Source organism: Pogoniulus pusillus, chromosome 30, assembly GCF_015220805.1.
Source record: "Pogoniulus pusillus isolate bPogPus1 chromosome 30, bPogPus1.pri, whole genome shotgun sequence".
NCBI lineage: Eukaryota > Metazoa > Chordata > Aves > Piciformes > Lybiidae > Pogoniulus > Pogoniulus pusillus.
Genome location: NC_087293.1, coordinates 14901211 through 14918488, shown reverse-complemented (window position 1 = coordinate 14918488; position 17278 = coordinate 14901211).

Here is a 17278-nt window from a genome sequence, read left to right as displayed (position 1 = left end):
AGCCCATTCCAATACCAATCACTCTCTCTGACAACAACTTCCTCCTAACATCCAGCTTAGACCTCCCCTGGCACAGCTTGAGGCTGTATCCCCTTCTTCTGGTGCTGGTTGCCTGGCAGAAGAGCCCAACCCCACCTGGCTACAGCCTTCCTTTTGGCAATGCCTTCCCCCCACCCTTTGCCCACGCACTGAGCTCTCAGGCATAAGAAAGGGAAGATATTACCTGCTTTCCTATCTTCCCCTCTAGATATCTCTTCAATGAAAGTGCAGAAAGGTTGAGATTTGGAGCTCATTAATATCACACCCTATTATCAGCTGAGGGTTACAAACCACCACTTTTGGATGCCCTGATAGTTTTTTTCTGAGTGGGTGGTTTTGGAGATGATGGGGTTGGCTTTCTGGAGCACTGCAAAATCCTTCCACCAAATATTTGGCTGCTCAGCAGCCCTGAATACTGAAGCCCTCAGGGCATTTTTGTGTTGGGAGTGTGGAAAAGGAGGAAACCTGAATGAACAGACTCGTCAAAATGAGAGGTTCCTCTCTGCCATGCCTCAGTTTACTCATAAGTAAATTGGGGGAAGTATTCCCTGGGCTTGTGCCTCTGGGGGCCCCAAGTCAAAATTCTTCATGCTTCAAAGTCCTTGAAGGCACTGGAATGAAAGACTCTGGACCTGGTAATTACAGAGTGTTGTGCTTTCATGAGGCTGTGAGATAGGGAAACCTTTGCCAGGCAGGGTTTGGAGAAGAAAATCAACCTGGTGCTGCCAAAGCCTCCGAGGGGAAACTGGCAGATTTACTGGCCCCAGCGTCCCAATCAGCTGTTGTCCTTTAAGGCCATTGCGAATGGATTTGTGGCAAGACTCTGTTTGCACAAACCTGGCTACCGTGGGGGGAGGGGGAGAATGCAGCCTTGCCAAAGGGAGGCTGCTGCTGGTTGGTGGTGGGATTTGCATAGGAGCAGGGTAGGAGGCAGCTCTTGCCTGGCTGAAGTCAGCTCAGCCCGACCAACCCAGCCAAGCTCTGCTCATTTCCCTAAGCTGGATTTTTGGCTTCTTTCCTTGAAAAACATCTTCTCAGGGAGAGAGAGAGAGAGAGAGAGAGAGAAAGGAGGTCAGCTGTGTCAGAGGATGTTTTGCTTCTCTCCCTTAGGACTCAGTTACAGATTTAACACGAGATTTCCTTAAAGCCCTGGGAAAAAAACAGGCTTCCAGTTGTAGGTCAAAGCTGTGATTCACCTCTCCATTTCTGCTTCACTTCAGCAGTGAGGGGAAGTCATTTGGGTCAGTTCTGCCCTGTGCAGGGGCATCTCCACGCACTGCTGGCTCCAGTGTGGGCATGGGATGGTGGAAGGAGATAGGAGCAGGGATCTCATGCCCACACCGCTGTGTCTCATCCCTCTTGCCCTTACAGAAGAGGGAGATCTGGTCCTCAGAGGTTGATTTTCATCCTCTGTGCTGTGCCTGGCACTGAAAATGAACTAGAGAGGAGAACAGAGGGTGTCATATATGGTCACCCTTGCTGCACAAAGGCATAAAGCATGTCTTGGATCCTTTTGCTTGGCTATAGTAAGAACTCCAAGAGCCCTCATGGCTCATTCTGCTGAAATCTCTTTTAGAAATGCCAGTCAGGAGCTGTCTGCATCAGGGAAGGTGTCAGAAGGAGATGATAAATGATGAAGTGCCTGCATTATTGCTAAGGGACCATTAACAATGAGACACCTTTGAATTCACTGGGTAATAACAGGCACGGAGTATGGGTTATTGGGCTCTTTTTCAGCAGAGAGATGATAAATGTTCCTGTGGAAAGAAGTGCCACACCCCCTGCAACAAGACATCCTTCCCTCTCCCATCAAAATTCCAAGGTCAAAGGGATGGATTTCATTTCACTGTTAACACTCAGCCAGGAGAAATATGTGCTAGGTGCGAAAACCACCTGTTCTTGGTGCAAACCTGGCAGGGGAGATGTGCAAAGAGCAAAGGCTCCAAGGCAATTTGGCTGTCACTCATCTTCTCAGGAACTTAGGAGTGATGTGTGTGTGTGTGTGGATGTGTGTGCAAGGCCTCCAGGAAAACTTACCACTTGTGGTGAAAAGTGCAAAGAGCTTCTTTTGCCTTTGCCTTTCTCTGAATAAAACAAAACAAGAGTTGGCTTGTGGCAGGGGGGGAAACAAAAAAGGCAACTATGAAATCTGGGGTCAATATTTTTTTGTGTGTCCATCTACTTGCAAGTGGCTTAGTGTGGCCCTTGGAAATCCCACCAGGGATGCCTTTGCTCAGTGCTAATCTCCAGGTCTTTTGATCTTTATACATTTAGGGCTTGACCTGAAGTCTGGAGAAATTAATGGGAGCCTCTGTCTTGCTCACTGGGCAATCTCTTAGGGACTGACTCATTGATTTTTAGGTTTGTTGACTGTGCCTATATCATGGACTCAAAGTACACCATGAATGTTTAATGAAATATTAAGATAGGGTATTTGTTGACAAGAGTGACCTCTGTGTGTCATGCAAGAAAAACTGCACGTTCAGAAGGGTCTTCTCAATGTCCTCAACTTCCCTTTAAAGCTGATGTTTCCCAGCTCCATCTTCAGGGCTTCTTTGACTGGACAAACTACCTGCTGGTGGCACATCTTGAGGAGGTTTAGAAAGTGTCTGAGGTTTCTGAGCACACCCTCTGCTATGCCTGAAATCATGTCTAGGGTGAGCACAGCCAGACTTCCCAGACGTGATCATTGCATATATGCAGATAGGCTGTGTCTCAGAGAGATGCTCCTGGGATGGTGTCTTGGATGTGTTGTGTGTGCTCTGCAAAAGGGAACCAGCAGTAGGAAGGAAATACAGCTTTGGGATTTCCTTCCCAAGTGCTTCCCAGGTTTGGGACCTGACAGGGCAGCATGGCAAGATGTGCACATGTTTCCATCTGGGAAATCCTCAAGGAGAAAGAAGTGGATCTCCACCAGGAGGTAACCACAGACAGGCTTGGTAAATGGAGGTGAGAAGTGGGTTGTCTTGCTGAGGGCCTCTCGCTGAGCAAAGCCTGCTGTCAGCAACCTCCTCCTGGTATAAGCTCCATCACCTCCAGTGAACCCAGTAGACAGGAAGGAAAGTAAGTGGCTTCTCTGAGAGGCAGGATTCAGATCATTGAAAGCCATGAAGCCAAGGCTCTGAACCTGACTTTGTGGTTGATCCAAGATCACCAAATCCTGGTGTAATGTATCCTTCATCTGAAGCTGTGGTTGGCAGTGCTGAGTAAGGACTTCCATGGAGAGATGCACTGTGTTGTCTGACCCTACCTGGTCATGCCCCTGGCTTGGTAGTTCCCTTTGCATGTCATCAACTCCAGAATGACTGGAAAAGAGATGATTCAAACTATTAATGTGCTCCATCCTCTTCTTCCCTCTGCTGACCCCAAGGATCATCCCTGCCTCTGCCCCAAGAGGAATTTATGTAGCAGTATTATGCAGAGTGCTGAGCTGAAGTAGCCACATTGCAGATGAGAAAACAGACACCTCTGCTCTGCTCTGCTCTGCTCTGCTTTGCTCTGCCCTGCCAGCACTGGCAAATCTCCTTTGCTTCATGCCTTGTTTTTTCTCATTGTGCCTAGCCTGCAAAAATCACCCCAAAAAGCAAAAATCACCCCAAAAGTGGGGTTTGGGTTTTATTGGCCCTGGGTGCTTGCTTTAATCTTTCCCAAGGATATTCTTGACCTCATCTTTTCCTGCAAGGTCTTCACTGGTAGAATCATTCCTGTGAACTTCAGCCTCCAAAGGGGAATCCTAGTAGAGAGAGGCACCCCTGCTCCCTCCAGGCTTAGTTCCTCTTCTCTTCTGCTGTGCCTCTTTGTGGTAGCCTTGTCCATCGTCGCTGGAGGGAGTTTTACCCCAGAAGGAACTACCTCCTGTTTCCTAGGCTCTAGTGGTGGGTACTGCAGGTGAAATGGTGAGCTGTTCATCTTCCTCACCCTACAGAAGGTGATCTGAAGTTGCACAGCCTCTTTTTTTTTCTGCCCAGCCTCTCAAAACTCAGCTACTAAGAGGAAGCAAGCTGTGAAATCTCTCTCCAGGCATCTGAAGAAGCTTTAAGAGATTTTCAGAAGTGCCGAACCTTTAGATGTTCCCAAAGATTTTAGAGGCATCTCGAGTGCTTGCCCCTGGCTATAACCCCAGCCCAGGGCTTAGAGCTGTCGCCACAAGCAGAGGGGGCCTGTTTGCAAATCTCCCACCTCTTGCCTCATGCACCTCAGGTTCTCTCCACTTTCCTAGCCCCGGGCAAAGCAAGAGTCCTCCTGTGAGGCATTCCCAGTCTTTTCTGTTGAAACTGTTTGACTTTCTGTAATTGAGAAATCAGCACAAGAATGAGCCTAAGAATAGGCAGGGGGAGATGAGAAACCTTCTCTGGGAAGAACAGGTGACGCTTAGGACCTGGTGTTTCTTCATCCTACATCCTTTTCATCCCATCTCTGAGCACCCTGCTGCACGGCAGCTCCAGTGTGGGAACATGGGCACCCAACGTGGGCACATCAGGAAACCTCAGTTACATGCTGCTGTGTCGTGTGGCTTTGAGCTTTGGCTCTTTAAATGTAACTTAAGGCACCCATGCTGGCAGAGGGCATCCAAAGGTGATGTTTGCATGTGGACAGGTGATGAGATGTTGGGCAGAATTGCTTGCCCACAAGATGGTTTTTGGCTAGGAGCTACCAAAATTCATTCCACCCCTCTCTACAGTGGGGACAGGACCCTCAGCAGCACCCCCAGTGCCCTCAGCCCGAATGGCTGCAGTCAGCCCTTTGTCCAGGAGTGCTGACTGCAGGGCTGAGTGGTCCTGGCTCCACCAGACGCCACACTTGAGAGCTGGCTTTGAGGAGGGCTTTCAGCAGGCACTAGGAGGTGGCAACAGGCCCTTGGGTTGGAAGATGGGGAATGCAGCCTTCGTCCTCTCCACAGATGAAGATGGCAGCTGGGTCCAGCCAGATTCCAGAGGCATCTGGACAACCTCTGTCATCGAGGTGAAATGATTTAGGCCGGGAGGAACAGAACATAAGGGGGGGAGGTTATCTCCCCTCTGCCTTCTTGGCTGGGAGGGGGTCAGCTGAGAAGTGCAGGAGCCCAGTGATGAAACAGTGGTGTAGTGGGAGGCTGTAGTGCAGTGGCCACAGAGCTTGGGCACCCTCTGCAACCAAGGGGGTGTTGAGAAGAGGCTCCACAGTGTCGGCTGTGATATTTGTCTTTCTGGGGCAAGGGGTGGCTGGGGTGGGGTGGGGGAAGCATATCAGCGGGGGTGATCTTCATGTCCTGTCGTAAGAAAGAGGCAAAAGGCAGTAAGAAGCAGGAGGAGGGTGGAACAAAGAGGGGGAAAGGGGAGAAAAAAAAAAGAAGAAGAAACGAACCCGAGTGAACCTGCTGCCTTCCCCAGACTACTCGGCACCACTGGTCATTTCTGTAGGCTCGAGGGGTTGTCAGAGAAAGCTGTAAGGACAGGTGTAAATCTGTCCTGTCATTCCACCCTTCCAGCATCTTCTCACCTGAAGGGCTCCCATTTATTGCAGAGAGCAAGCAAATAAAGCCAGCCATCACTTTGTCTCGCAGAGAGCATGAAAAGGAACCCCATGCCACAAGTTAAGCTCCCGTCCTCATGCTTTTCCCCTCCCATGAGGAGTTTTTACAGCCAGCCTGAAACTAACCCCCACCGCCACCCCAAGCTGTTTGTTAAAGCAAAGCAAATAAGGGCTCTTGCAGCCCAGATCAAAATCCACTTGTTTGCAGTCTGATTTTTAACTGTCATTCTCATCAGGAAGAGGGCAGGAGGAGGGCTGGAGGCTGGCCCCAGCCCAGGGCAAGAGGGGCCATTTGTCTGCCAGGAGAGAGGTTTCGGCAGCTTCCAGGGCAGGCGGTGAGGGGGGCGAGGGGGATGCTACAGGCCCTTCTGAATCAGGGGAACATCTGCGAAACGACCCCAAAGTGTGTGCCGGGTGGGGACGTGACCTTTGGATGCGATTTCCCTGCTCAGCCAGGCAAGGCGAGTCCCGTCACCCGGCTCCTTCCTCTTCTTCTCTTCTTCCCTCGGCAGACCGTGCGCCGCTGAGTTTTGTCCTCAAACCGGGAGCGAAGCTTTTGTCTCCCTCTTTAAGAAGCCATCGGCAGCATCAGCCTGGCCATGGTTTTCATTAAGAAGGGGCTGGTGTGTTTCCCATCAAGAACGACTTTAATCTTGACTGAGTTCTGAAAGCTCAAGGTTTGCAGTTTTCTTCGGCCACCTTTGATTATTACTTCTTCTTCTTTTCCAACTCGATATTATAGATCCTCCCTCCCGGCTCAAGTCCTTAATGGCCCAGACCATCCCCACTCCCCCAAGTACCCATTCTGTAGATGTAGCAAACTCTAATTAATTATAACTTATCTCATGACTTGTCAGCATCACATGTTTGATCCTGTTTAGAAACCATATTCCCAAGGGATGGAAAGACTCGGGAGTAGGTTGATGCTACTCAACAGTGATTTAATGGACGCATTAATGCCGAGACAGATAACTGTGTAGCCATGTTAAGTAATACATCAAGAATCTTTCCAGAGAGGCAACTTTACAGGTCACTGCAGAACTGCTAACTGATATTAACCCGCTTTGCATTGTGCTGTGCATATGGGCGCTGGGAGTTCACACACTTTCTTTTGTTTGTTTTTTTTCTCGAGCAGCCTCTTCCCATTCCCCCCTGGAAGCGATGGAGATATTAGACGCCTAATGACAATGTTTCACACGCGGGGGTGGGGTGAGGAGGACAACAGGCTTGTTAAGCGGGTTGATTTTAAACACACCCAATTACTGGCCCGGAGGAGGCCAGGAGCTGCTGCCCGTCGCGGAGATGCTCCGGGCTGTGCCGGGATGTCGGGGCAGCTCCCGGGTACAGATAAGGATGCGCTTTTTTTCCCCCGAAGAGTCCCCTTTCGGCGTTTTCCACCTTTCTCCATCGCTGAAAGGATTCTTCTCTATCCCTACTGCGGTAGGGATGCCCGGGGCAGCCCCATCCACCGAGTCTCTGCCGTTTGTTTTCTGCCGAACTCCTTCCCGAGATGGGAAGGGATGAAGTGGACTTGCCCCGGTGGCTCTGGAGGCCTGGGAGCTGGCCGGAAGGGCGCCGGCAGCTGCCGTGTCCCAGGCGGGCGGTTCGCAGCCTCGGGACCGGTTCTTGCTCAGCCCCGAGCGGAGGGATGCGGAGTGTCCGGGAAACAGCGGACTTGACTGGTGGGAAAGGTCCGTCTCGGGGTCTCCCAGCCCCGCACGGAGTGATGGTGTGCCCAATGGCACCAGGCTAACATCACCTTCTCCTGCCTGCCCGCCCAGTTACGTTCCCCGGTGCCTCTCGGTCCCCTTTCTTCGGGTTACCGGGGCCTAGGACACAGACCGCCCTCTCGACAGATGTCCTGTCTGGGGGGTGGACAGAGGGGTCCCCTCCTCACCTGGGAACACTCAAAGCGGCTTGGGGAAGACTGGGGGGAGTGTGGACACCCAAGACCTAGTGGTGAGTTCCCGTGGGCTGAGGGCTCCCCCTCTCTGCTCCCCTCGCTCCAGCCCAGACGGGCTCCACCGTGGCCCCAGGCAGCACCGGGGGACCCCCGAGTGCTGCTGCCTCCTCTGGAGGGAGCTCGGGGCACCGACACGGCAGGGAGCGACATTTGCCTTTGTCGCCGAAATTGTCCCCCTCTAAGGATTCGTAGCCCGCGGCAGGGGGAAGCGAAGGGGAAATCCCTTTTTCCAGACAGGGTGACACCCTGGTCAGGGTCGCAGGGCCTCCGCCGCCCGCCCTCCCATCACCCGCCCGTGGGGCGGCCCTGGGGAACCCTGATCCTGACCGCGGGGACCCGGCTTGCCACCGGGTGACAATCGACGACTTGCTTGAGGAAAACAGGCAGGGAAGGGGGAGTAAACAGCCGGCGGTGCCAGGCTTTCGATGGGGCGAGCGGAGAGCAGCGGCCGAGGCTGCTCGGCGAGTGGGCAGTGGGGATCACCCCTTCCAGCTCCGCGGGGGAAGCTCCCTCCGGACACAGGCCCGGCTCCTTCCCTGATTTCTGGGGACAGGCAGAGGGGGGGAGACCCTACCCCTCAAACAGGGGCGAAGCCCGACGTGTCCGGTCAGGGGCTCGCTGCTCCCCGAGGAGCCACGAGTAGCCCCGGCTCGGGGAACTCCGGAAGGTCTCCGGGAGCTCCGCCGTTGTCTTCCAGCTCGTAGGCAGGTTTCACCTCCTCGGGAAGGGCGTCTCTTACATTCTTCTCTGCCTTGTGGGCCGTTTGCAGGACGGAGGGAAGGGAAGGTGGTGCGATTTGCCCAGGTTGGGAGGGGAGGATGGTGTGCCACTGCTGATTAAACGCTCTCCCCGAAAGATGGTATCCGACATGAGATAATGAGGCTCTGTGACCGGCTCCAGGTTCCCTTTAAGTTTTCCCATGGACTCGAGCTGTCGCCAGTTCACAAAACGACAGTGTAAGACAGCACCACGCTACTCAGATCCAATTTACGGCGCACAAAAGCTGATCCCCAAATCCCCACTAACAAACCGGGACCCGCAGACAATTCCGATAATGTTTAGTTTTTATTCATTTCGCGACTAATTAACTGGAATCCCACCTCCTCTCCCCCCAACCCCCACTTCTTGACAGCGCCCAATTAATCCGCAATGTATGTCAAAGGTCTGGAACCCACTGTAAACTGCTAAACCTCTGCGAAGATTTCTGTGTCTCTATATTGATCTGATTAGGACCGGGATGCTTTTTTCCTTGTTCTTTCTGCCTGCGAAATAAAAATGTCGTGCTTTCTTTTGTCGTTGTCCGCAAAGCTTTACTTTCTTCCAGTCTAATAGGATTTCTCCAGGGCGCCTCCAGACTTCCCTGAGTGCCCATTAAAAGGGGTGAAAAAAAGGCTCGGATTGTTTTGGTTTGGTTTATTATTTTATTTTATTTTATTTTATTTTATTTTATTTTATTTTATTTTATTTTATTTTATTTTATTTTATTTTATTTTATTTTATTTTATTTTATTTTATTTTATTTTATTTTATTTTATTTTATTTTATATTGTTTTATCTTATTTTATTTTATCTTATTTTATTTTAGATCAGGGACTCCAAAGGGACAAAATAAAGTCATCTGCGAGACAGGGAGAGAAGCGAGTGTGATGGGTGGGGAAGTTTGGATGAATCTGGATTCGCTGCGAAATGTCTCGTCTGGGGAAACAAATGGGAGCGGGAAGGGATGGAAGTGTAATAAGCCTTTGAGGTGTAGGGGGGGATAGACCATTTTTTAGGGGCATGGATGATGCGAATGGCGGCTGCCCGAGGAAGCGAAGCGGTCACCGGGGCCGGGCTTGCAGCCTCCTCGCTTCCCTCCGGTGGGGTTGGGACAGCTCTTTTCTAATCTTCGAAGGGAGCGAATATAAAAGAGGAATTTATTAGCTTTCAGACCATCAGAGGAATAAACATTGATTTTATTGACCTAATTATGGGCCAAATGACTCCTTCCATCGATCACGTAAAATACTTCATTTGGAGAAAACCAGGCGCGGGCGCCCGGAGGCGGGGAGGTGAGCTGGTGGAGATGGCGGGGGGGGCTGCAAAATCAACAAAGAAAGCAAAAAAAAAGAAAAAAAATGTAAAATGAAAAAAAATAGACAAGAAAAAGCTAGAAAATGTATGGAAGATGCTTTAATGCAGTTAACGTGCCCGTCGCGCTGGAGCTCAAAGCCCTGTCTCCCAGCCGTTCCAGTGCGGATGTTTTGCAAACTAAAGCTTTTATGTCGAATTCCAATCCGGCCAGTCAATTTGGCTAAAATAGCATTAAACAAATGGACAGAGGTTTATTTATATTCTCTCCCTCCCTCCCTGTATTTTATAGACAGATAAGAATGATTTGAAATGTATTTTACAAGCACAAGACAACACGTCGGTTCAGCCCCAGAGCAGCGATTTCTCGTAATTAGAGTAGGCTCGACACTAATAAAGAAGCAAACAGGTTCTTTTCTCTGCTTCAGCCCAGCTACTGTCACCAGCCCTCCGCTGCATGTGGAGGGGAATGGTCGTTCCACAGCGAGATAAGGGGGGGCGGGTGCACCTGAAGGCACCTGTCCGGAAAAGCGGCAGAGAGGGGCTCCAGGGCCACCGTCTCCTTTCGTCAGGATGAGCAAGGCTCGTGAAATGTCATGTGGAGTTTGGGGTTTTTTTCCCTTCCCCTCTCTGTCGGGCGACAGCGAGATCTAACTTCGGATTTATTTGCTTGAGAGGGTGGTTTTTTTTTGGCGGTGCGGGACCGAAGACGCATTTGGCAGGGTGTTTGCTCCCTTCTTATATCACCTGGGATATTAGATCTCGTACACCTTGACCTAGCCTCAACTTGTAAGAGTAGGGGATGGCTGTTTTTCAGTCTAGTTGTTTCATAAAGTTATCCCTTTGCGGTCCCCGAACTCGGCTTAGCGCTTCCCTTGCCCCGCCGCCTTCTTCCTCCCTCCTGGCGAGCTTTGCAGATTCCTACTGTCCTGAACTGCGACTGACAAACTCTCAGAGCCTGGATCTGAACTCTTCCGATCCTTTTTCGCCCCTCTTTCCTCATCAGCCACCCCACCACCCCCCGGACCAGCTATTCTGCGTCAGCGCCGTTCCTCGGCGAGGCGAGCAGAGATGCTCTCGGCCGTGGCACGCATTGTCTCCCGTCCCATAAACGCATGGGTGTCACTTCTAATCGCCCTGGTATTGCCATTCGTTAAGATGAGCTGGGCCACCGCTCCAGCCCCTCCCCACCCCAGCCCCGGGAAAGCAGAACTGGGCTGCCAGGCCGAGCTGGGCCGCCCAGGTGAGCCCCAGCATGGGCAGGTGAGAGCGGCCGATCCCGGCGCCATCCCGTGGCCAGAGCCCATGGAGCGTTCGGTGGGATGAGCCCGACCCTCGGTGGGCCGGGTGGCGGGGGACGGGGGGACTCCAGCACCCTCTTCTCGGCAGCGGGAGGAGCGTTCACCCGGAGTTCACCCCCCACCCCGTCGCTCTGCCTCCCTCCTTCCCTCGCTCTCATTAAGATTTGGCTTTATGCAGAACATCTGTAAGGGAAGGCAAAATAAATGACAACACTTTTACACCACTTCCTACTTAACTCCGCTTTTTATGTGGCTGCGCTGGATTTCCCGGCGCTTTGTACTGCTCCAATCTTGTTTGGACGTTTGTGCATGTAATGCTCTGCCCACTTCAGCTCTTGGGACGGGCTTCTCTTGGATTTTCTTTCTCCTACCCCCACCCCCCTTGTTTTTTTCCCTCTTGCTCCCATCCCCGTCCCCAGCTTGCAGACAGGGTCTTTCACAAGAGGCTCTGCTCACTTTGCTGTCGGGAGGAAGAGGAGCAGGATTTGTGCTGCCTTCTGCAGCCTGTGCCGGGGCAAACGGCTGCACAAGTGGTGGGCATTAATCACGCCTTGTCTTTGCAGAAGGTGAGCTCCATGCACCCTCTTCTTCGCTCTTAAAATCCGGCCCCGAATCAGCCTGTTCTGCTTTCAGCCCGTCGCCGTCCTGTCTCCTCTGAACAGCGTTTTTCCCCTGACCTGGGATCTGGACAATTGTCCTAATGGTATTTAAAGAAAACACGGATTAAACATTCATTAATGCTTTTCTTCCGTATTTAGACTGTAACCTCAAAAAGCACTGAGCGTGTGTCAAGCATCATTCTAACCGATGTAAAGGCTTTTTTCTTTTCTTTTTTCCCCTTTTGTAGGGGGTGCAGGGTAGAGGTGGCAGCTCCTCTGATCCCCGAGGGTGATTTGGGCACCTGAATGAGCTTGATAAACCGGGAACCACTTTCCCGGCTGAATTTCAGTCCCCAGATCCCTCAAGAACCGGTACCACAGTGGAGAGAACGCGGGTCTGCTCGCCGGGAGCACATTTTCCCTTTCTATATCCAGCGGCTCAGCAGTGATGCCTCTGGTCCCTCCATTTATTTTCTCCTATCCCATCTCCCGTCTAACTGAGGTAATTTCACCGCCGCCGCTTTTCCGAACCCGCTTGTGAGCTTTAACTTCTCTTTTAAGTCCAAACCATTAAAGACTAGGCTGCAGCAACAGGTGAGCGAAGGGCTTTGAATCGTAGGAAAGAGACGGTGGCCCCAGGGGGGCTGTAGGCACCAAGCCGCCCGGACGTGCATCGACCGCGACAAGGATGCTCCGCGCCGCAGAGCCCGGCGCCGGGGCAGGGGTGAGCCCAGCTGCTCCCCAGCAAAACCTGCTGCCAAAAAAAAAAACCCAAACAAAACAAAACGAAGCTTTTCCCCCCTCAATCTCAGTTACAGGAGGGGAAAGAATCCGCTCCGGATTGCTGCACAACTGTTGTTTACACCTGCGAAGCGAAGCTGGCTGGATTCTGCTCGGCATTAATTGGAAATCTTTTCCGTCTGCCCCAACTCCCGGATCATCTGGGTCTAATAAATGTTCACAACACCCCTGCTGCTCCAGAAAGAAACGCTGTGGCAAGAAGTCTGCCCCGTGTTTCTGAATCCCAGCAGAAGAGTCATTACGGCAGGAGTAAGAGTGGCCTGGGATTTGGTTTAGGTCCGGGGGAAAGACGGTGGTGGTGGTGGTGGGAACTGGGAGAAAGAAACCTGGATGTGAAGCGGGAGCTATAAAGCTTCTCTCTGTTGTATACACACACACGTACAGATGTACAGAAACGCGAGGAGCAAGTGCAAGATCGAAAGCAGAGCCTGTCTTTTCTGTAAGCCACGTGTGCCATTAAAAGCAAATGATTCAAAGTACTTTTAAACTATAAAAACATGGCATCTTTCCCCTTCTGTTACTTTTTTTTTGGGGGGGGGGGGGGGGGGGGGGGGGGAGGAGGAGTGGGTGGGGAGCGGGTGGGTGACGGACACGGGCCAGGAGGGGTTGTGGAAGGATACAGATCCCGGTCTCCCCTTCTCAGATGACCTCGAAGGACCGGTTTTTTCACTTTCCCATGTGTGCGTCTTTGCACTTTCCGGAAATCAATCTAAAGTTTGTTCAAAAATACTAAACTAAAATAAAACAGCACTGCCAAAAACCTCCCACGCCCTAAAGACACGGAGGAGACTCTTAATTTCTCTTCCCCCCCCCCCTTTTTTTTTTAAAGTATATTATTGCTATTATTATTTTATTTACATCTTGTTCTCCCCTTGGAAATGATCTCTGGAGGTTTTTGCTGGATCGTGGGTGGTTGTGGGGGCATGTAGAGGGAGGAGGTTTTTTGGGGAAGCGTTGCTGCTGTTCCGACGTTCCCAAGGAGCTCCGAAAACTGGGGCTGTCTGCCCCCTACCCACTCAGGTGTGCCCCGTGAGGAGTTGAGCTTTTATAACAGGGAGGGTTGGGAAGCGGTGGGGAGGAAGAGAGGAATATTCTCCCTTCACCAACATCTCCTGGAGTGCTGCTGGGATGCAGCCTGCAAGCCCTTTGCCCTGCACGTCGGGTCTCAACTTCAAGTTGCCCGAAGTGACCAAGTTCTTCAGCGAAATTTGCTGCTACGTTTTGGCGTCGTTCTACAGCCCCCATGTGAAGCTGGGGCGGGTGAAGCTCTTCCCTCGTCCTGCGCAGACAGATGCCAGGGGTCAAACATACAAAGGGGATGCAGAGGAGGGGGGGGGGAATAAAAAGGAAAAGTTTCCAGCTATCTCTATGCTTCCTAACAGAGGCACTGGGGGTGGGGGGGAGTTTTTCCTTCCGAAAATCGGGAAGGGGGTGTGGGGTTAAAATTGATTTCTGGGCTCTGGGTATAGTTTGAGTTCTTTCAGGCAACAGGGAATGGAACGAAATGAAATTACCAGTGATATGGTCACGCTGTGGGTCCCCCACCGCTGCGACCCGGAGCTCCTCCACTGCCCAGATCTGTCGGGAACATCCCCCTTGAGTAGTGGTTTCAATCCTGCAGCCCATGAAGAGCTGCTGCGAGGAGGGAGCGGTGCCCGGGGCAGGGGTCCCAACTAAGGGTCCGGGGGGAATTCGCTCGAACAGGTCAGGAGCTTGAAGCTGGTAACAACCGTCGCGTAGAGAGTTGGCCGCTGTCTCTTCTTCTCTTTCATGTGTCTCCTGCCTTGGGGTGTGCGTGGGGGGGCTATAGCTCTTTTTAATTGAAACCCAGTAAGGAAAATAGTAATTGATACCAGGCTGCGATGGAGAATACGTGTCCGCGGCTGCATGATGAGTGTTAGTTCAGCAGACTTTAAGAAGCTAATTCTTCTTCTCTGTCATTTCGCTATTGACAGCAACCCCTATTAGATTTACCATGTCCTTTTGCAACAGCTGGTCCTTCCCCCGACTCTGTTCCTCCTCCTCCTTTTTTTCGCGGGCCGAGGTATCAATCGATGGCCGGGTGACTTGGTGGCATCTTGAAGGAAACGGGAGCAAAATGTGTGTTGGTGTCGGTGCCAGAGGCTCCTGGCTGCCCTGCCTTGCCTTCGTGCATCCCAGTGTGCCCGGTGCTGCACAGCATAGCTTCTCAGCCCCGGGGGATGCTTGAGGGATCGGGGGAGTGGGACATGAAGGAGACCCCGGGGAGGGGGGTGGAGATGGGAAAGGCTCCCGTTCTGGGTGGTTAAAGAACCCGGCTGATGGTCAAAAGAGATAAAATCGGGTTTTTTTGCCGGGTGCTCTGGAGTGCCTTGTTCTACTAGGTCTGCAAGGAGGAGAGCGGGGGCCAGTGCCCCATCTGGAGAGCTGGAGGGCTGCTGCGGGAGGAACCGACCCTCCTCGGTGCTGTTGTTGTGTTGTGTGTGTGTTTAAATAATTGAATAAACGTATCCACTCCTTCCCTCTTTCTCCCTCGCACGCAGACACACAGACAAAGCCAGCATTGAAAAGATAGATCTGCCTGACTATAGGAAACGACAATTAGTGCTACTTCCTGAGCGACAAACTGTATGTACACGGCTGACTACTTAAGAGGGGAAAAAAAACCCAGCCCAAATTGCAAACCATTTCTGCTGGGCGGCCAAGGGTGGTGGAAGCAGAAGAATAACTGTAGAGGGGGCAAGGGAGGGACCAGCGCTTTCATTTGGTCTCTGCCCAGGAGAGGAGCAAGGCTGTGTAGACAGAGGGTGAAACTTTGTGATGAGAAGAAAAGAAGGGGTGCCAAAGCAGCCTGGAAAGTGTAAAAGGGAGGCTAGGTGGGGAAGGTGGGTGATGAGCCCTAAACCTTGCTATGCCCTGTCAGTGAGGCCTGGCTAGGAGGCAGAGGGGAGAGCTTTGGGAGGTGGCTCTGCGTGCTCCTGTGTTTTCTTTCCCCGTCGGCAGCAAAGTGGAGGTGACTGGAGAGTGTCAGAGCCTGCTGTGGACAGAGACAAGGTGAACACAGGCCTTGTGAGGAGAGGAAGACCTGAGGCAGTGCCAGTGATCTGAGCACTAATGGTGTTTGTGAGGAGAGCCCTGATATTAGTGCTCCCACCAGAGCAGGCCCCTGGCAGGAGCCAGGCCAGGGGGCTCAGGAGGATCAAGGAGAGCTTGCAGACAGGAAAGGGCAGGCAGCTGCCTGCACTGTGGTGACCCTGAGATGGGAGAATGATGCTGACTGACCCCACAGTGGCTCTGCCATAGTCAGTGTGACATTGAACCCCCAGGCCATGCCAGGGAGAACAGCATCCTGTCCTAGAGGGTTGCATCCCAGCAAGGACTGAAGGGTAAGAAGTCTCTCTAACTGCTTTTTTCCTCCTTTTTTCCCCCACTGCTCCAAAAAGTCATGTGTAACTGTCACTGGGCTTCCCCTGGCCCTGCAAAGCCCTGACCTTGGCTATGCCGGCAAGGGAACCTGACCCCCTGCTCTATCACTCTGATTCTGTTCAGAGAGATGCAAACAGCCCCCTTTAATTGTGGTGGGACACGATGGGGCCCAGCCTGCTTGGAGAGAGTTGTCTTTCCCTCTCCTTTTCACTATTTCTAATACCTCAGTGTAGGTTGTTGGGTTTTGGGTTTGGGTTTTGTGGTTTTCACCTGAGCAGGTTATTTTGCAGAGGTTTTTTGGGTAAGGTTTCCTGTGAATTTCATCTGGCAATTGAAGGAAGGACTCTGCCGAAGGGAAAGCCAAAGAGCTACTGTAGTGACCCCCCCTCCCCCTGCAGCAGGTTGCATAGTCTGACTGTATACACTCACTTCCCTAAGGGACCTACTTTCTGACACTTGCGGACTGCAGTGCCACTCTGGGCTGGAGCTGCATCAACACGGTCCCTGCTTACGGACACCTTTTGCCGGGCTGGGGAAGGCAGGGAAGAGTTTCCCTGGGAAGAAGCGTGTAATCGCCTCTCGCCCCCCGCGCTGCAGCCAGTATTTACTGCAGGGCTGCCAAAGTAAACCAGCCCGCTGCGCTTTATTTGGGATAAACACAGCCCGGCCACCGTGGGGTGTTGCCTTCCGAAGGGCTGGAGACGGGAGCGGAGGCTGCGGCGCCAGGGGGGAAAGGGAGGAGGAGAGGGATGAATCCTGCCTGGTGCGGGGTGGCTGGGAGGCAGGATGGGGCTGGGCCCCTGGGGATGCTCGGGCTCGGCAGCACGATAAGGAAATGCATAGATAGGATGCAAAACCCCTCTTACGCGGTGCACGTTTGCCCTGCTTACCATGCACCGAGGCTCATCTTCTCCATCAAGAGCCTCCAGGTGCATCCAGCAAGGGGTGCAAGAGACACCTCGGGTTTTGCCGTTGGAGCTGGGACTGGCGGTGTACTCCAGGGCAGGAATCCCTCAGGGTCGCACACACCCACGCAGCATCTCCACTTTGTGTAGCGCACACGGAGCCTCTTCCACACACACACAAACACCTCGGAGCTGCTCTTGCAGGCCTGGGAGAAGACGTGTGGGCTCGAAAACCAGGCTGCCTTTATTTCACCCTTCACTCCTTCCTCCAGCTGGCTCTTTAGGCCACCGGGAGAGAGCCAGAACCTTTCTCCTCCCACACCTCCAACACACAGGCACGGGGCAGGCTCACTGCGAGCCCCCAGCTCTTCTGCAAACGCTAAAAGTTGCTTAGGAGGGTGAAATCTGAACGAACAGAGCTCTTCCAGCCACTCAACCACCAAAGGCCGAGGGTCTGGCCAGCTCTGCCTTCCCTCCGGCCTGGCTTCATCCAGGGAAAAGCCAGAGAGGTGCTGGCATCACGGAGCGGGATAGGAGATGGAGAAGGTGGGAGGCGCTCCCCACCCTTGCATCGGCTTCTAGCTCTGTGTACTCCGAGCTTAGAGAACCCCAGGCCTGGCTGCTCCTCGGGGAGACAGCGGAGACCTTTCATGACTCTTTGAAGAGCTAAGATAGTGTCGGCCT